The sequence below is a fragment of the Coregonus clupeaformis genome, chromosome 34 (assembly GCF_020615455.1).
Source record: "Coregonus clupeaformis isolate EN_2021a chromosome 34, ASM2061545v1, whole genome shotgun sequence".
NCBI classification, from domain to species: domain Eukaryota; kingdom Metazoa; phylum Chordata; class Actinopteri; order Salmoniformes; family Salmonidae; genus Coregonus; species Coregonus clupeaformis.
In genome coordinates this window covers 36276741-36293584 of record NC_059225.1, presented here as the reverse complement: position 1 = coordinate 36293584, position 16844 = coordinate 36276741, and the positions used below count along the sequence as shown (strand labels likewise).

The window sequence follows — 16844 nt, the reverse complement described above, 5'->3', positions numbered from 1 at the left end:
GTGCCGAGCCATTGTCAATACTACCAGGCCTTGGGAAACCTTGTGCGGGACTTCCACTGGCTGTGAGCGTGACCCACACGCTGCAGATGTGGTTGGCTCCTCTACGTTCGAAGGGCTTGAAGCGGAGAAAATAAACCTAGTGGCCCCGCGGTGATAAGGGCATTGCTTACGGATAGCCTCATGCCCCAAGGGAGTAGGTCTCTTCAGCTGGTCTGGAGGGGAGGCCTGCATTTTATGTGGGTAGTACCACCGTGCCTGACAATTCACTGCGGACCCCACGGATAGCAGAAGCCTGGGTTCCCACCGGGTACGAATCAATGAATGTCAAAGTGAAGAAATTCAAAAGAGAGCGTACTCACCTGGAGCTAGCGCACTCAAATCGTCTATGTGGACGACTGTGGCCCCCCCATGTCATGTGGGGAATATCGCATACAGTGAAGGGTAAAAGTGATACCCATGGCTCTATCCAGGGAGGGACAACTGGGCAAGCAGATGATTGAAAGGGGATGACTCTTTTCTGCTGCTTCCTTCCCAAACCGTTCGGTTTCATATGCTTGTCATTGCGACGGGAATTGGGTTCTCTATCCTTTAAGTAGTGTGCAGGCACTTGATGTCGTTCGGGTCTGAACAACCCAGTTAAAGTCCGCTGGAGGTCAGTCGGTGGCAACTGATGTGCAGTTGGTAACACAGAATAGTGTCTATAGATACCGCTGGGCGTGACTCGACCGGGTTTCCACTTGAGGATATCTGACCGCAGCATGCATTCTCCTTCGTCACACTCCAATCACCCGGATGAACGAGGTGACTGTGGCTCTTCATGTCAAAGTGAAGAAATTCGATGGAGCGGGGGTAAACGGCGGGACACTCACACAATGAGTCTCTTAAGGTAGCCAAATGCCTCGTCATCTAATTAGTGACGCGCATGAATGGATGAACGAGATTCCCACTGTCCCTACCTACCTTGTTCTAACATGCCAGAGGCTGGTCACCTTGGGGACCTGCTGCAGATATGGGTACGGCCCGGCGCGAGATTTACACCCTCTCCCCCGGATTTTCAAGGGCCAGCGAGAGCTCACCGGACGCTGCCGGAACCGTAACGCTTACTTTTCGTTTTAGTTTCTTTTTGGACTTGTTGTGGTGGGGGTGAACTTGGATTACTGTGCCCTCCCTTGTTTGCGTTCCACCAAGGCTAGAGGCTGTGCAGGGTTTGGAAGTTTGCCATTCTTCACCCTGTCGGCCCTTCACCCTTGCGTTGGTCATTGTTCGCAGACTGGTTTTAGATAGAGCTGACGGGAGGGGAGACCTTATACAGTGGGGGAAAAAAGTATTTAGTCAGCCACCAATTGTGCAAGTTCTCCCACTTAAAAAGATGAGAGGCCTGTAATTTTCATCATAGGTACACGTCAACTATGACAGACAAATTGAGGAAAAAAATTCCAGAAAATCACGTTGTAGGATTTTTTATGAATTTATTTGCAAATTATGGTGGAAAATAAGTATTTGGTCACCTACAAACAAGCAAGATTTCTGGCTCTCACAGACCTGTAACTTCTTCTTTAAGAGGCTCCTCTGTCCTCCACTCGTTACCTGTATTAATGGCACCTGTTTGAACTTGTTATCAGTATAAAAGACACCTGTCCACAACCTCAAACAGTCACACTCCAAACTCCACTATGGCCAAGACCAAAGAGCTGTCAAAGGACACCAGAAACAAAATTGTAGACCTGCACCAGGCTGGGAAGACTGAATCTGCAATAGGTAAGCAGCTTGGTTTGAAGAAATCAACTGTGGGAGCAATTATTAGGAAATGGAAGACATACAAGACCACTGATAATCTCCCTCGATCTGGGGCTCCACGCAAGATCTCACCCCGTGGGGTCAAAATGATCACAAGAACGGTGAGCAAAAATCCCAGAACCACACGGGGGGACCTAGTGAATGACCTGCAGAGAGCTGGGACCAAAGTAACAAAGCCTACCATCAGTAACACACTACGCCGCCAGGGACTCAAATCCTGCAGTGCCAGACGTGTCCCCCTGCTTAAGCCAGTACATGGCCAGGCCCGTCTGAAGTTTGCTAGAGTTCATTTGGATGATCCAGAAGAGGATTGGGAGAATGTCATATGGTCAGATGAAACCAAAAGAGAACTTTTTGGTAAAAACTCAACTCGTCGTGTTTGGAGGACAAAGAATGCTGAGTTGCATCCAAAGAACACCATACCTACTGTGAAGCATGGGGGTGGAAACATCATGCTTTGGGGCTGTTTTTCTGCAAAGGGACCAGGACGACTGATCCGTGTAAAGGAAAGAATGAATGGGGCCATGTATCGTGAGATTTTGAGTGAAAACCTCCTTCCATCAGCAAGGGCATTGAAGATGAAACGTGGCTGGGTCTGTCAGCATGACAATGATCCCAAACACACCGCCCGGGCAACGAAGGAGTGGCTTCGTAAGAAGCATTTCAAGGTCCTGGAGTGGCCTAGCCAGTCTCCAGATCTCAACCCCATAGAAAATATTTGGAGGGAGTTGAAAGTCGGTGTTGCCCAGCGACAGCCCCAAAACATCACTGCTCTAGAGGAGATCTGCATGGAGGAATGTGCCAAAATACCAGCAACAGTGTGTGAAAACCTTGTGAAAACGTTTGACCTGTGTCATTGCCAACAAAGGGTATATAACAAAGTATTGAGAAACTTTTGTTATTGACCAAATACTTATTTTCCACCATAATTTGCAAATGAATTCATTAAAAATCCTACAATGTGATTTTCTTGATTTTTTTTCTCATTTTGTCTGTCATAGTTGACGTGTACCTATGATGAAAATTACAGGCCTCTCTCATATTTTTAAGTGGGAGAACTTGCACAATTGGTGGCTGACTAAATACTTTTTTTCCCCCACTGTACCTCCGCCTGCACCGGTCGGGCACATCCCAGGCAATATGGTTGGGGGGCACTTTCATTACTGTGTCCTCCCTTTTCTACTCCCTTCGGCCAGCACGTATTTACGCCGGTGCTAGTGGTGTTCCCTTCTTGGCTGTGGTCTTTTGTCGGTCCACCAAGAGTCTAACCCATGCCGTTTACCCACGCTTCATTGGTCTGTTTCGCTTGCTGGCCCTCTGCTTGCACATGTTAGATGGCCCTCCGACCTGCGCCCATTTCCTAGGGTGAAATATGTTTCTTGTATTGGCTCAAATTTTCACTGATTCTGGGCTAAATCAGCCCCGCTTTTCACCTGTGGGGATCTAGATGTGATGCCTAGCTTAGAAAGAATGCATTAATGATTAAACATAATAGGTTTGTACTGTACTGATAAATTGTTTCACATAACAAGCTGTGATTCATGTGAGGAGCTGTTAGGGAGTAGGGGGAGTTAAGAACTTGTCTCAAATGTCTCACATACACGAACACTGCCTCTTTGTTAAACCATCATACTCAAGGACATGTGTACTGCAAAAAGGTGCTGACTCTACAGGTTGTGATGATAACAACTTATGCCTGGCAACAGTGTGCAATGGTAAAGCGCCAAGGGGCTGGGACCAGCCTGTGCGCCAACGATTGGCTGAGTAAGTCTAAACCACGCTCAGTCTCTACTCTGATTGGCCAGCAGGGAGCGGGAACTATCTCTGTCAGAGTATTTGAAGAAGAACTTAGAACAATGGATCAGTTCTCTGAGTGCCCTGCGCGGTATTTCAGTGGACCCGTATATACGAACATATTTACCATTGAAGTGGTTTGCATTAATTAAAATACTAGTCTATTTTAGAAGACGTGTATTGACCTCTTTGTTCCTAATACCAGATTTGAATTGACGCAACTTACCACCCCAGCCCGACCGACCCAGCCCTTAGAGCCAATCCTTATCCTGAAGTTACAAACTATAACCTGGTTCACACAACACTATGAAATGACATAACAGGCACCTATCTAGGATAGATAAACAGGTGCATTATGAGTGTGATTAGGATGTAACACACCTGAGTAAAGGATTATGCTTGCATTTTACCAAACTCTGCGACGTGAGTTATTCACATATGCATATCTTACATCTGGTGAATGTGCATTTGGAGGACAGTAAAACCCATGTGTGTATCATGTTCGCAGATTTCTCCTTGGCATTTAACACAATCAATCCGTTGGTCCTCGCGGACAGACAGAGGAGACTTCGGACTTGATGCTAAGCTTATCACATGGATCACCAACTTCCTAACTGATAGGTCTCAGCAGGTACGAGTTGGCAATACACTCTCTGAGGTGCGCACTATTTCAGTTGGAACCCCACAGGGCAGTGTTCTTTCACCAGTGCCATACATACTGTATACGGACCGCTGCCGGTTCCCAGGGCGCCACCTGATCAAATATGCTGACAACACTGCTTTGGTCAGTCTTCTCAAAGGGGATAGATGGAGCACGGACCATCTCTGAATGATTTTACTGTCTGGTGTGAGTCATCCCATCTAAAATTGAATACATCAAAAACAAAAGGACATGGTGATTGTCTTTCGAAAGAACACTACCATGCACACACCATCACTGATAAAAGGTGAGCCCATTGAAAGAGTGGAGGAGTACAAATACCTTGGGCTAGTCATTGACAACAAGTCTGTTGGCCTACGGAATCTGCACTTTAATGTTGATCTAACAATCATGGTTCTGTTAGAAATTGCGTCAATCCAAATCTGGTATCAGGAACAAAAGAGGTCAACACGACTTCTAAGATATACTAGTTATTTTAATTAATGCAAAAACCTTCAATGGTAAATATGATGTTTCGTATATACGGGCTCTCTGTGATGCCTCGCAGGACACTCCAGAGAACTAACACATTGTTTCAGAAACAATACCCAAATACTCTGACAGAGGAAGTTTCCCACTTCTCTGCTGGCCAATTAGAGTAAAGACTTGAGCGTGGTTTAAACTTTCTCAGCCAATCCGTTAGTTCAGGGGTTGGTCTCATCTCCTCGGCGCCATTTGTTGCACATATCATAACAACCTATCATAGTGAGAAGAGCCAGCTCCCTTAGACATCATTCCTACGTCAAAGGAAGGCTCACAGATCACAAATAACTATTATAGTCTAGCATTTGAAGACACAATCCTTATCTTATTTTTACCCCCTAAAACAGCTCTTCACATCAATCACAGCCTTGCCAGGTGTCACAGCCTACATTAGCCCAGTCAAGACTGCATTCTTTCTAAGTTAGTCATCCCATCAATTTAGGAGAATAATAAATCCACAATAGTCCCCCTTTTCACACCTAATAAGGTGTGATTCAAAAAATAAGAAAACACTGATTGTCATTCATTATAATACAATACAAACAAAAAATCACACTTTTATTAATAGGCCATAATGATACTAAAAAATTCAAACCCTCAGTCCATCTACACCCCACTTGCAAATTGTTACCAGTCATCAAAGAACTTCAAACCATAAAACACAGGATTAATAAAACACAAAACATAAGACTATTAAAACATAAAACACAAACAGAGAAGTATATTTTGGCCCCCTTTAGACACCCTCTAGTGTCACTCCAGCAAGCCTGGTAGGTCATATCCTCCATTCCTAGGTTGGAGTCCAGGATTGGGCCTTATCTCACCATCTGTGGGAAATCACCTTCTCCATCTCCTTTCTCACCAAACCTCAGACACAGGAAATAAGACAACATCCACAAAGAACAAGTATACCCATAGAAGCTATAACTTCACCCAGAATAGTTACAACAATAGTTTTCCATTTACCATATATGTTATCAAACCATCCGTTTATGGAGCTCTCAATACCAGAGCTCTCAGCCAGTTTGTTCGTCAGTGTAGTTACTCCCCTGAAGCTCTTTTGTCACTGACCCGTCCGGTGCTATATTGTTTGAGGATGAAAATACAGCACATGGATCCAAACAGAACACAAACTCCGCCCCTCTCAGCCAAAAGCATATCTAAAGCTATTCTATTCTGCCATGTCATTAAGATAGTTGTCGCTGTCTGCTCATCTAATCCCTTTATTGCATCACAAGTGTGGTTTATAAATCTTTGCTAGTTATAGTAAATATAATTTATCCAATCTACGTTTTTATTAATTGTTGACCACCAAAAAATACTTGATTCAAACTCAACTGCGATCTGATTCCTAGCTTTGAATTGTTCTGGAACCTCTCGAGGTACTCCTATCCCATCACAGGATCCTTTCATCAAAGGATCCCGGGAGGAGGTCCTACTTTCTACGTGACAACTCACCAGTCTCTGACACGTTTGATTGTTTACATATGTAGTTGAGTTCACAATCAGTTATCACCACACAACCATCAGATGTCAGCACGGGCCTGGTTTTAGTTCCTACAATCCTCTGGCTGCAACAAAGAGGAGAGATTAGTCATGTTCTCTTTCAGTTGTGATATTCTCTGTGTAGGAGCAGAGCTAAGATGCCCTACTCTGTATCCTATCTTACTAGTCCTAGAAAAACAATTAGAATCCCCTGAGACTTCAAACGTAGGCAACCTAGGTCGGAATGACTGTTATCGGGGGATACAGATAGTTCAAGTTACTACAAGACTCTTTCACCACATTCCCAGGTGGCTTGCATGGAGGATAAACCTGTTTTTGCGTACTTCAGACTTTCAGACAGTACCTACCCTTCTATGGGTCGCACTGCCATTTCTGGTAATTCCCTATTTCACAATACTTCACCTGTCCCTAAACTGTGCACGGAGACCTACACATCCCCCCACGCTCTCGACATGAGCAACTACATAGTCCCAGGATGTACACGGCGACACACATATAGTGATGTCCTCCCCCTAAAGTCCCTAATCTTCCCCTTTCCCTACGTCTAGCTGTCTCCTATGCCTTCATAGACTGTGCTCAGGTATTATTTTATCAACTTGTTTTAGGTTAACTACTACTTTTGGCTGATCAGAAGGGTTTGAGTGTGTTAGGAATATGGCCCCCACAATCAGACAGCTACCTACCGTCAGGAGACCTGTGAATCCCCACCCCTTGCCCTGAGAACATGTCAGACGCCAACCCATTACTTCACCTTCTACCAAACTCACACAGGGATGATCAGACAGGGTAAGGGAATCTTCGTTAAGGAGCCAACCCCCGAGCCCTAATGGTGATCGGATCTTTCTCCTAACTCTGTGTTTGTTCATCAGGTGTAACTGGGTTTACCTTTTTGCAGTGTGTGACATGCACCCAGATGGATCTAATAGGACTTGATAGGGCCCTTCCCAACAGGCCTGCTTCCAGTTTTTCTTCTTTTAGGGACTGGATCCACACCCAGTCTCCTGGTGTGATAGAGTGGGTCACCTTCTCCTTTAGTTCACCTGTGGGGCACAAAACCTCTGACATACGGGTGTGGTTAATAAACTATCTTCACACATACATGTTGAGCTCTCAATTTCTATTGTTGTTTTTCTTTTTTAAGTATTTTCTTTATTTAATCCTATCATTATTATTTAATCCTATCACTCCCCCTTTTTTGACACATGATTTGCCCATGTGTCAATATTACCTTCTAAACCATTCCTTATGTAATTTATCATCCTATTGCCATGCCTTTCATTTTGAGATTATCTTTTGCTTCTTTATTGCTCCTCCCACTTCCTTTGTCTTTTATGGCAGCTAAATTCAACTTTCATCCAGTTCAGAATCATTTAGTAATCCAATCAATCAATCTCTTATCTTGTAAAAACACTTATGTTTAGTTCAAACTCTGTTCTACCCAGGCTCTCCCGGGCTTGACCTGAAGACTAATTGTTGGACATGACAAGTCTATTTTTTAAGTCACCTAAGTCTTCTGTCTAGCAACAAAGAATAAAAATCTCTATGTTCATGATTAACCCAGTTATATCTAATAGCCCACCAAAAAACCTCATCATCTTTAAATCACTACCAATGTCATATCCCTCGTTACTCTCTACCATTTGGATAACATCCCTGATGTATGTATGCCTCCTTAGAGTTCCAAATGATTTTACCATGGGCTGCCATTGCCTTCCCATAGATAAGATCACTTAATTTACCCGTATGCAGTACATAATGGAGTACGCAAACTTTACAGCACTTTATCATTAACAAAAAGCTCATCATTTGTTTTTTGTTTTAACGGTTTTGGCGCTTCAAATATAGCAGTTTTCCTGGATGAGTTTAACATTCGCCCCTCCTGTGTTATAGTGTGTCCTAGGTAAATGACCTCGCTCTACCAAAGTTGAAGTTTCTTTTTGCTCACTTTGTGTCCCTGTTCTGCCAGGAAGGTTAACAATTGGATTGTATCCCTCTTACATCCCTCCTGAGTGGGATTAGCCAATAGAATATCATCTACATAAACTAACATTTGCGTCCTTCCCTAAGTTCAAACTTTCCCAAATTCTTAGTTATAGCCTGGTCTAAGATTGTAAGACTTTCCGAGTAGCCTTGAGGCATCCTAGCCTAAGTCCATTTCCTTCCCTGAAAAGTAAAGCCAAACCACCCCTGACTATCCGGATTAACTTGGATACTAAAGAAAGCATTAGCTAAATCTATCACTGTAAAATAGGAGTTCTCTGGTTTCAATTGGTTCAGCAATGTATTTCAGCAATGATATTTCTATTAACCCCCTGCAAGTCCATGACCATCCTCCAGTCGGCGCTAGGTGCCTCCTTTCTAACAGGAAATATTGGAGAGTTTCATTGTACCTCATCTCCAGGAATTATCACCTCTCCCTTAAGTAAATGCTCAAATGTAGGTGTTATCCCTTTTATTGCTTCTGGTTTCATAGTATATTGCTTTTGGTATGGTCTATTATCGAATCGAGGAATCACTTGTACTGGAGCTACCCCCTTAATTAGTCCTACATCTGCTGTCCTTGTGACCATAATTTGAACGGAATTGCTGCTAACTCAGCCTCCTGTTCCTGAGTTAAGAAAATCTCTTCCTGTCATCCGTTAAAATTTATCTCCAGATGGACACTGGGCTGGGTTTTTGCTCTCCAATTTAACTTTCTTCTATATCTCCCAGTGGAGTGGCCATACTGATCCCCATTTGGTGTATTCTGCCAGTCAGTAATGTTTTTCCCCTGTTTTATCCATTTACCTAGTGATAACCATTCCTCTGAATGTTCTTTCACTAGGGCAACATGGGGGCTCCACCTTTCTCTGTACAGCCTCTGGCGCTGTGAACCCAATTTGAAAAACAACAATCACAAATAGCCAGGCCTCACTCAATTTGATAGCTCACTTTTATGACCTAAAAACTGCCTAACTGAGATGAGCTAATCTCTTTCTCCTAGTTATAAACTAAAGATGGTAGTACACACAAAACATGATAGATATTCCCAGTCTTAACCCATCAATAATTGTTTGTATCATTCTAATTCCTCCTAACTAATCCATTAAACCACTCAAAATTCCTAGAGTATACAATTATTATTTAATTGATTACCCTAACTCTGCTACATGTGATCTCATCTCAAATGATCCATTCATCAATTATTTATTCAACCCCCTAGGAAAACCTGTCTTCCCTTCTATTGTTCCTGTCCTCCCTGTAAATGTCATATTTGAGTTTTTAGCCAATACAATCACGGTTACATCAAATGTTCCCTCATTTAATGGTATTTTCTTTCTAATATAACTTCCCTAAATGAGATTAAATCCCCTGCCTTCCTCTACTATCCTTATATCATTACTGGATCAATGATAATAACCGTAACAACTATCAACAACAATTGTAATAACTATTTCACATTAAAATTGTGTCTTTTTTCTGATAATGCTACACTTGTAGCCTATTCCATCGCCCCAGTCCAAAATATAAGTTTATGTAACAAATCCATAACCCACCACAGGCTGGCGCTACTCCCCAGCACAACAGCCAATGCATACTTTCATCCTAACCAAAATAAATTATCGTTTTAAAATCGTCCAATTATTCTGTACTTTTCCGCTAACCCATTTCAGTTCGCTATTCAATTTATTTAACTGTTCTCTCTGATTAGGCCCCAATTAATAAAACAAATACTTGCTATCGTTGGTCAGCATACGCTTAATGACATTCCTACCATCTGAACTATACTGTCTCTCACCCTCCCCTTGCTCCTTCGGGGAGAGCGCATGGTAACCTTATAACATATTTTCATAGACTTTTCTAGAATACTTCTATTTAAGCTATCTAATTCAACCTTTCACATTTCTCAATCCACATAGTATTCTAGGTATATAGCCCCACTGCGAAAGCTTTGTCTACTGTCCCTACCTGTGTTCGAACCGGGGACATCGCCAGTCACTCCACACCATCTGTGATGCTCTCAAAGTAACTACTCCCAGCTCATAGAGCAAGTGACGTCACCAAATGAAAATCGCAGTAGCTTTCACCTCAGCAAAAAACTCTCTCTCCTTTTGATTCCCTATTGTATGATTTAGTTTTTCTATTTAACCCATAAACACGCTACAAATAGTCCATTCAACATTACCAAACCAAATACTCCATCGTACCCATTCAATCAACACATCAGCCGTGGAATTTACACTCATAAATGCAGATTGTTACTCCATGCCTTGAAATGATAAATAGATTTCCACTAATAGTACCATTAATGATCTCATCTTACCCTCTGACACAAAATGAAGTTCCCTCACTGTACTACGTTAGCTCTACCATGATAATTAGTTCAATTTAACCCTCTATTTGCTTTGTACCATATTATACATTACGTCTAAAACAACATTACTTATGGTCAGTTTATTCCAGTCACATTATCCAACAACGCCACAATCTTAAACTCATATGGGGCGGCTGGCAGTTTAGTGACCAATGGCGCCGCGCCAACAACCGAGAGGTCGCCGGTTCCAATCCCCGAGCCGACCAGGCGAAAAATCTGCCGATGTGCCCTCGAGCAAGGCACTCAACCCCAATTGCTCCCATAAATCGCTCTAGACAAGAGCGTCTGCCAAATTACCAAAAACGCAAATGTAAATATTCTCTACTTTCTCACCCAACGCACGTCTACGCTCGGTGAGCAAGTTTAGAACACTCTCGTCAGATACCCACATGCGTTCCCAGCCATCTCCCAGTCTTTTCATGGCTCCAAAAGCCACACTTTCGCTCTCTCCAGCCCCTCCCTCGCAACTCTACCTTTTTGAGGAGCTGTGAGGAGCTGCTTCTCGTCCCAGCGCGCCTCAATATTCCGCCGTTACTCAAAGTACTCCAGTCCATTTATTTAAATCAAATAATTCCCACCTAATTAGTTAAAGTTGGTGCACGTTTATAAACCGAATTATTTCGGTCTAATTGTTTAACCAGTATTTTGCACGGTCAAACATCAAACGTCAAATCAAATACTAAACTGAATTGCTTCGACACAACTATTCAAAAGCAGTATTATGCTATGTCAAACACCAAATGTTATATTTCAAATATATCAATTCAAACGTTCTAGTTCAGTCACACAATTCATCACTTTAGCTTTATGTTCCCAATTGTTTTTAACGGGTTATATGGTTTAAGCAACCACAAATCCAACAGTTATCCCCAAATTATACCGTTTGGACAGCCACAGACGTCTTAATATACAGGTTTATAATTTTTTAATAACCCCTATTCACTATTTTATTTTGTCTGTGATCATTCGCGCACTCATGCATACAACAACACCCAGTGTCCCCCTGACTCTATCCGTATCTAGCCTTCTGATACGTGTCAGTAGCGTAACACTATCTAAAATTTAAGTGGCCATTATGATCCTAGCCATATCTTCAGTGGATATGTGCCACAAAGTTACACTTTAATCAATTAATCCCTGTATCTCACGGTTCCACCATTTGTGGTCCAGAGATTTCAGTATCTTTCTCAGAACCTAGCCATATCTCTTCTGGATATGTGTCAGAGAAACAATACTCAACTAAAATTTTGGCGCTCCTCTGATCCTAGCCATATCTCTTCTGGATATGTGTCAGTAGTCAAAGCCCTTAGCCAATAATTCCCTGTATCTCCAGTTCTCACCCCTGGTGATCCTAGCCTGGAGACTTCAGTATTTTCTCAGAACCTAGCCATATCTCTTCTGGATATGTGTCAGAGAAACAATACTCAACTAAAATTTTGCCGCTCCTCTGATCCTAGCCATATCTCTTCTGGATATGTGTCAGTAGCCAACGCCCTTAGCCAATAATTCCCTGTATCTCCGAACCTTAGCCGTACCCTCGCAGTTACGGACCTTGCCGGTAGATGTCAGCATTGTCTCCTGAACCTAGCCGTATCCATAGTTACGGACCTTGCCGGTAGATCAACACTCTGGTACCATGGTTTAAACATCACATTTATCACAGGTTTGCATGTCACAATATTGTGCTTATCTACTCATAATAGTTTCATAATTTAGTTCACTTACATCAGACAGTTGTTTCACAAAATTAGTAGTGAGAAGAGCCAGCTCCCTTAGACATCATTCCTACGTCAAAGGAAGGCTCACAGATCACAAATAACTATTATAGTCTAGCATTTGAAGACACAATCCTTATCTTATTTTTACCCCCTAAAACAGCTCTTCACATCAATCACAGCCTTGCCAGGTGTCACAGCCTACATTAGACCAGTCAAGACTGCATTCTTTCTAAGTTAGTCATCCCATCAATTTAGGAGAATAATAAATCCCCAATAGTTCTCTTTAATAAATCATTCATTGAGAACATTCTGTCCTACTTCTTGAACTGCTGGTTTGGAAAAAATAGGTTGGGCAAAATAGTCAGGACTTGCGGGAAAAATGATGGGGCAGCAACAGCAAGAACTGTCATCTCTCTAACTGGGAAGAGCCCTCCAAAAGGCAAATAAAATAGCGGTTGACTTTTCTTTCCATCCACTCCGAATTCCAGCTCTTTCCCTCTGACCGCAGGTACAGACTATCTAAGGGTAAAAAAAAATAGGGCCAAGTACCCTTCTATTCCGAAGGCAATTCTACAACTTAACAAAATGTTGGACTAATTGCACTTATCACTTGCACTATGAAACTGCACTTACATTAACCTAACCCTTAACTCTCACTTACCTCTACCCTCTCCCCTACCTTGACCCGACCTCTACCAACGGACACTGGAAATAGGATACATCCTATCCACCAACGCACCCCATAACCAACGCGATCAAAGTGGGCAACGAAGGGTCAACAATGGCGCTGAATGGATCACTAGCCACCACTAAAAAAATTCCTGGGCTGGTTGTGCCCGGATCCCTCGATGCTCATGCTTGGCAAGCGAAGTGCCCTACCCCCCGGTCTCCGTGCAGCATCCGTTAGGCTCCAGATCGACCTTGTGGATTCCTCAACCTAACCCTAACCCCCCCCCCCCCGAAGAAAGCTATCATGCTGAAACGTCAGGTCTCTGTTTTCTGTTTTAACTCCTGAAAGTTCCCATAACAGGTCTTTAAAATATCCTAAAATCCAAGATAAAAGGAAACAAAATAGCTTAAACTACTTTAGACCTTTTATGGTTCACTCACTGGTTTGAGAAACCAGTTTTTTTGCACTGTTTGGCTCAAACAAGCCATGTAACAATAGTGCAATAGAATCTAGCATATGAAGGTAATACTTACCCTTTTTCTGGATTCCTGTACCTCCTAAGTGGATCAGAAAAGAAAGCTCTAGTGAGCACCACAATTTGGTAGAAGGAGAAACCATGAAACAACAATCAGGCCTCTTGGACTCCAAGTTCACTTGAAAGGAAGCTCCAGAGAGAACCAAAACCTGGAAAAGGATTACGGTAAAGGATTTTTAACCTTTGAACATTGTTGATTTCATGGACAATTTCCTTTGGACTGTTTAGTGAACCATTACCAAATAATGTTTGGGTAGGATAACATCAAGTGATTTTCATGATTTGAATTGTTTTTATGTCCTGTTTTTTTATGAGAATTTTCTTTTTCTTCCCATGGTGTAGTGGAGACTCAGTTGGGACAACATTGTTGATTGCTGTTTTTACGGTGGTGGAAAATGACACTTCCTATAAGAAATCGGTTTGGGCCTTTGGCACAATCTATAGATCTGGGGGAGAATACACCCACCTTAAGTTCAGACACTCTTAAAACCTCTTTCGACCCTAAATTGACTAAGCAGTATTTTAAATGATTACAAGCCATTCATCATGCAGAAATTTTAGCAGAATTACAAATGACCAGGTCCTTCCCGCCTGGCATGATGAAACAGGTTGTTAGACTTACAGCTTTTATTAACCCTTCCTCACCCAATTCAACCACTCTGGCGCTGGTTAAGGAGAATACGGACCATATGGATGATTTTCTAGTACATATGTTGTAGAATGAAACACCTATATGCCTTACATGCTTATGGATTAAGAACCAATTAAAAGGTTAAATCAGAGCAGAGACATTTCTTTAGTGCAAACGCTGTGCTTCTGATAACTCCCTGCAGCTGATCTGGGTATGTCAATGACATGTGATGGAGATAAAACTTATTGTGGTAGCTGTGTGGAGATTGGATTAACAATGGAACTGGTGTTATCACTTGTTTGTGCTTATGACCTGACACATGCACATAATCTCAAGGGCCAGGGAGGATGGCTGTTGGTAAATGCTTAAATATGTGGTTGAGAATGGGTTACGGATGACATGTTTAAACCATGTTTAAGTATTAATTGATATCTTTTATAATGTGTTATGAAATGATAAAGGTAAAACAGAATGAACATGATTGATACTTTGTACTCCAGATGCATGTCTGGATAGTGAATATAGTCAATACAGAGTGTGATTGTTCTTTAACGTACGTATATAATTTTTTGAGTCACGCCCCACTTAGAGAAATGCACGTAGCCTTGTGAGTAACCAACATGTGACACTGAAAGATGTTATTCATTCATTCACAGAGTGGAGTAACTATGTATGTTGTATAAGCTTGACTATGCATTTGTCTGTATAAAAGGAGCTTCGAGTCATGGCAAGCAGCTACTCCATGGACCAGCTCGGCTTTCGTTGCTTCGTGTAATAAAAGTATATCTTGATTCAACAAAAACTCTGGAAGAACTTTTGATAATTAACAAGTATAGTGATAATTATCCACAACATATTTGGCGCTGCGAGCAGGGTTGGAAGGGATCGCTGAGTGCTTTGCCATCGGAGGAAGTTTGAACGAATCACACACAAATACAGTGGCCGCTGTTAATAGAGGTAAGCAACATTTGTTATTTTAATAGAAATAGTGTGATTCGATCAAGCTGAATCTGAGGGTAAGGTACAGGAGGGGGTCTCTCCAGCATTAAGAACTAAATTTAGGAAAAATACTTAGTTTTTGTGGGAATGAGAAATAAGCATGCATGCGATGCTGAATATTGGTGCTAATTACAAATAAGGTAAATCCTGCGGATAAATGCTTTGGAGAGCTAAAATTAGCACTCCAGAGGACTGGACGGGCAGGTGGCTAGCCAATAACCTAAGGTTACCGCTCTAACGTAGAGTTTTTAGAGGCTGCTTGGGTAGGTGGTGCATCATCCTGTGGTGTGGTGATGCAAAATTTAGAAAGGGCCAATCAGGTAAAAAAGTAGGTCATCCGGAGTAGGTGACACCATAAATTGGAGTTAAAACTGGTCATCCTGAGTAGGTGAACGGGTTAAATAGCCACAAGGGCTTCAAAATATAAAGAAAGTGTTAAATAGAGTAGGTCTGCTCATCTCGTATGGGTGAATGGTTTGCTTGGGCGGCTATGAGTCATTCAACTGTCTGATTCATTTGGGCACAAGTGGCTGCTCATCTGTGTGAGTGACAATAATAAGAAATCCTGCAAGTAATAGCCTTTTCTGTGTTCAGGAGAGAAACTATATTTGAGGTCGTTTTGAAGCTGGAGAAAGGGCGTGCCAATCTCACATTAGGAAAGAAGAATAAATGGTGCGTGGATGTTCATTGACCAACTGAGTGTGGAAAATTCACATTACCAGGAGGGGTAGAATAAATCCTGTTGGAAGAACAGGTCACGTTTACGGGTGTGATCGTATGATGTCTACATTGTATTTCAGCCAATCTTTTAGGATATGTTTTGGACATTGTATTTGGAAAAATTATAGGTGATGTAGGATTATGGTAAAATTGACCACAGTAAAATAATAACAGGGATAGGGTTAACATTCCAAATGTGGGCACTTTGATAGAATAAAATATTCCTGTAGGCTCTACAAATAGTGATTAAGCGCATTTGAGAACAACATTGTGTGAATATGGGAATGAGTTTTAATGTAGATTTGGATAATGAGTTTCAATGTGTAGCAGACTTGGGTCATAGAGGATCAAGGAGTGGTATTGAGAGTGGAATGGTGTTTTACAGAGTGGTGGAAGGTCTGTGTTTGCTGGGTGGATCCCATGACGGGCAGGGCGGTGTCCTGGAAGCTACGGTCAGTTTTTTGGTTCTGCTGGGAGTATGTTTGTAGAGGTTGATTTGTGTCGATTGAGAATCGTTAAACAAAGGGATTGTTTGCAGTGTTGTCAACTTAGCGACTTTGTCGCTATATTTAGCGAGTGTTCAGACTCCTCTACCAACAAATTTCCAAAAGGCGACTAGCGACAAATCTGGCCACTTTTTCTGATGTTATTGGAGACTGACGTGAAAGCACGTATTGTGCTTACTCTTCTCAACGAGCAGCTGGTGCTGCCGTGGGCCCCACCCCTGTACCAAAGCACTTACAGGCGGCCCAGTACTCGTGCAGCAGTCCCTCCCAGCTGCAGTCAGAGCAGGAGATGTTCACCCCTCCGCGTCCAGACTGCAAATGAATTGCGCATGCGGGAAGCCACCGCTGGCTGATCCCGCCCTGGTTTACATTCAGGGCATGATGTAAATACAAAACATACTTTGTCTAAAAAAAACAAATCACTGCATCTG

At 42.4% G+C, this 16844-nt stretch overlaps 1 long non-coding RNA gene across 1 annotated transcript in view; it reads right to left on the bottom strand.

Annotated features, from left to right (window-relative positions):
* Positions 1–16535, bottom strand: part of LOC123482496 — a 17477-nt gene extending 942 nt beyond the window's left edge. The window contains exons 1-3 of the long non-coding RNA XR_006657768.1: positions 16524–16535; positions 9646–9649; positions 1–960 (exon numbers count right to left, since the gene is read on the bottom strand). The exon at positions 1–960 is cut by the window's left edge and continues 942 nt beyond it. This is a non-coding gene — a long non-coding RNA (uncharacterized LOC123482496). The remainder of the gene's footprint in view (positions 961–9645; positions 9650–16523) is intronic.
* Between the last annotated feature and the right edge of the window lie 309 nt (positions 16536–16844).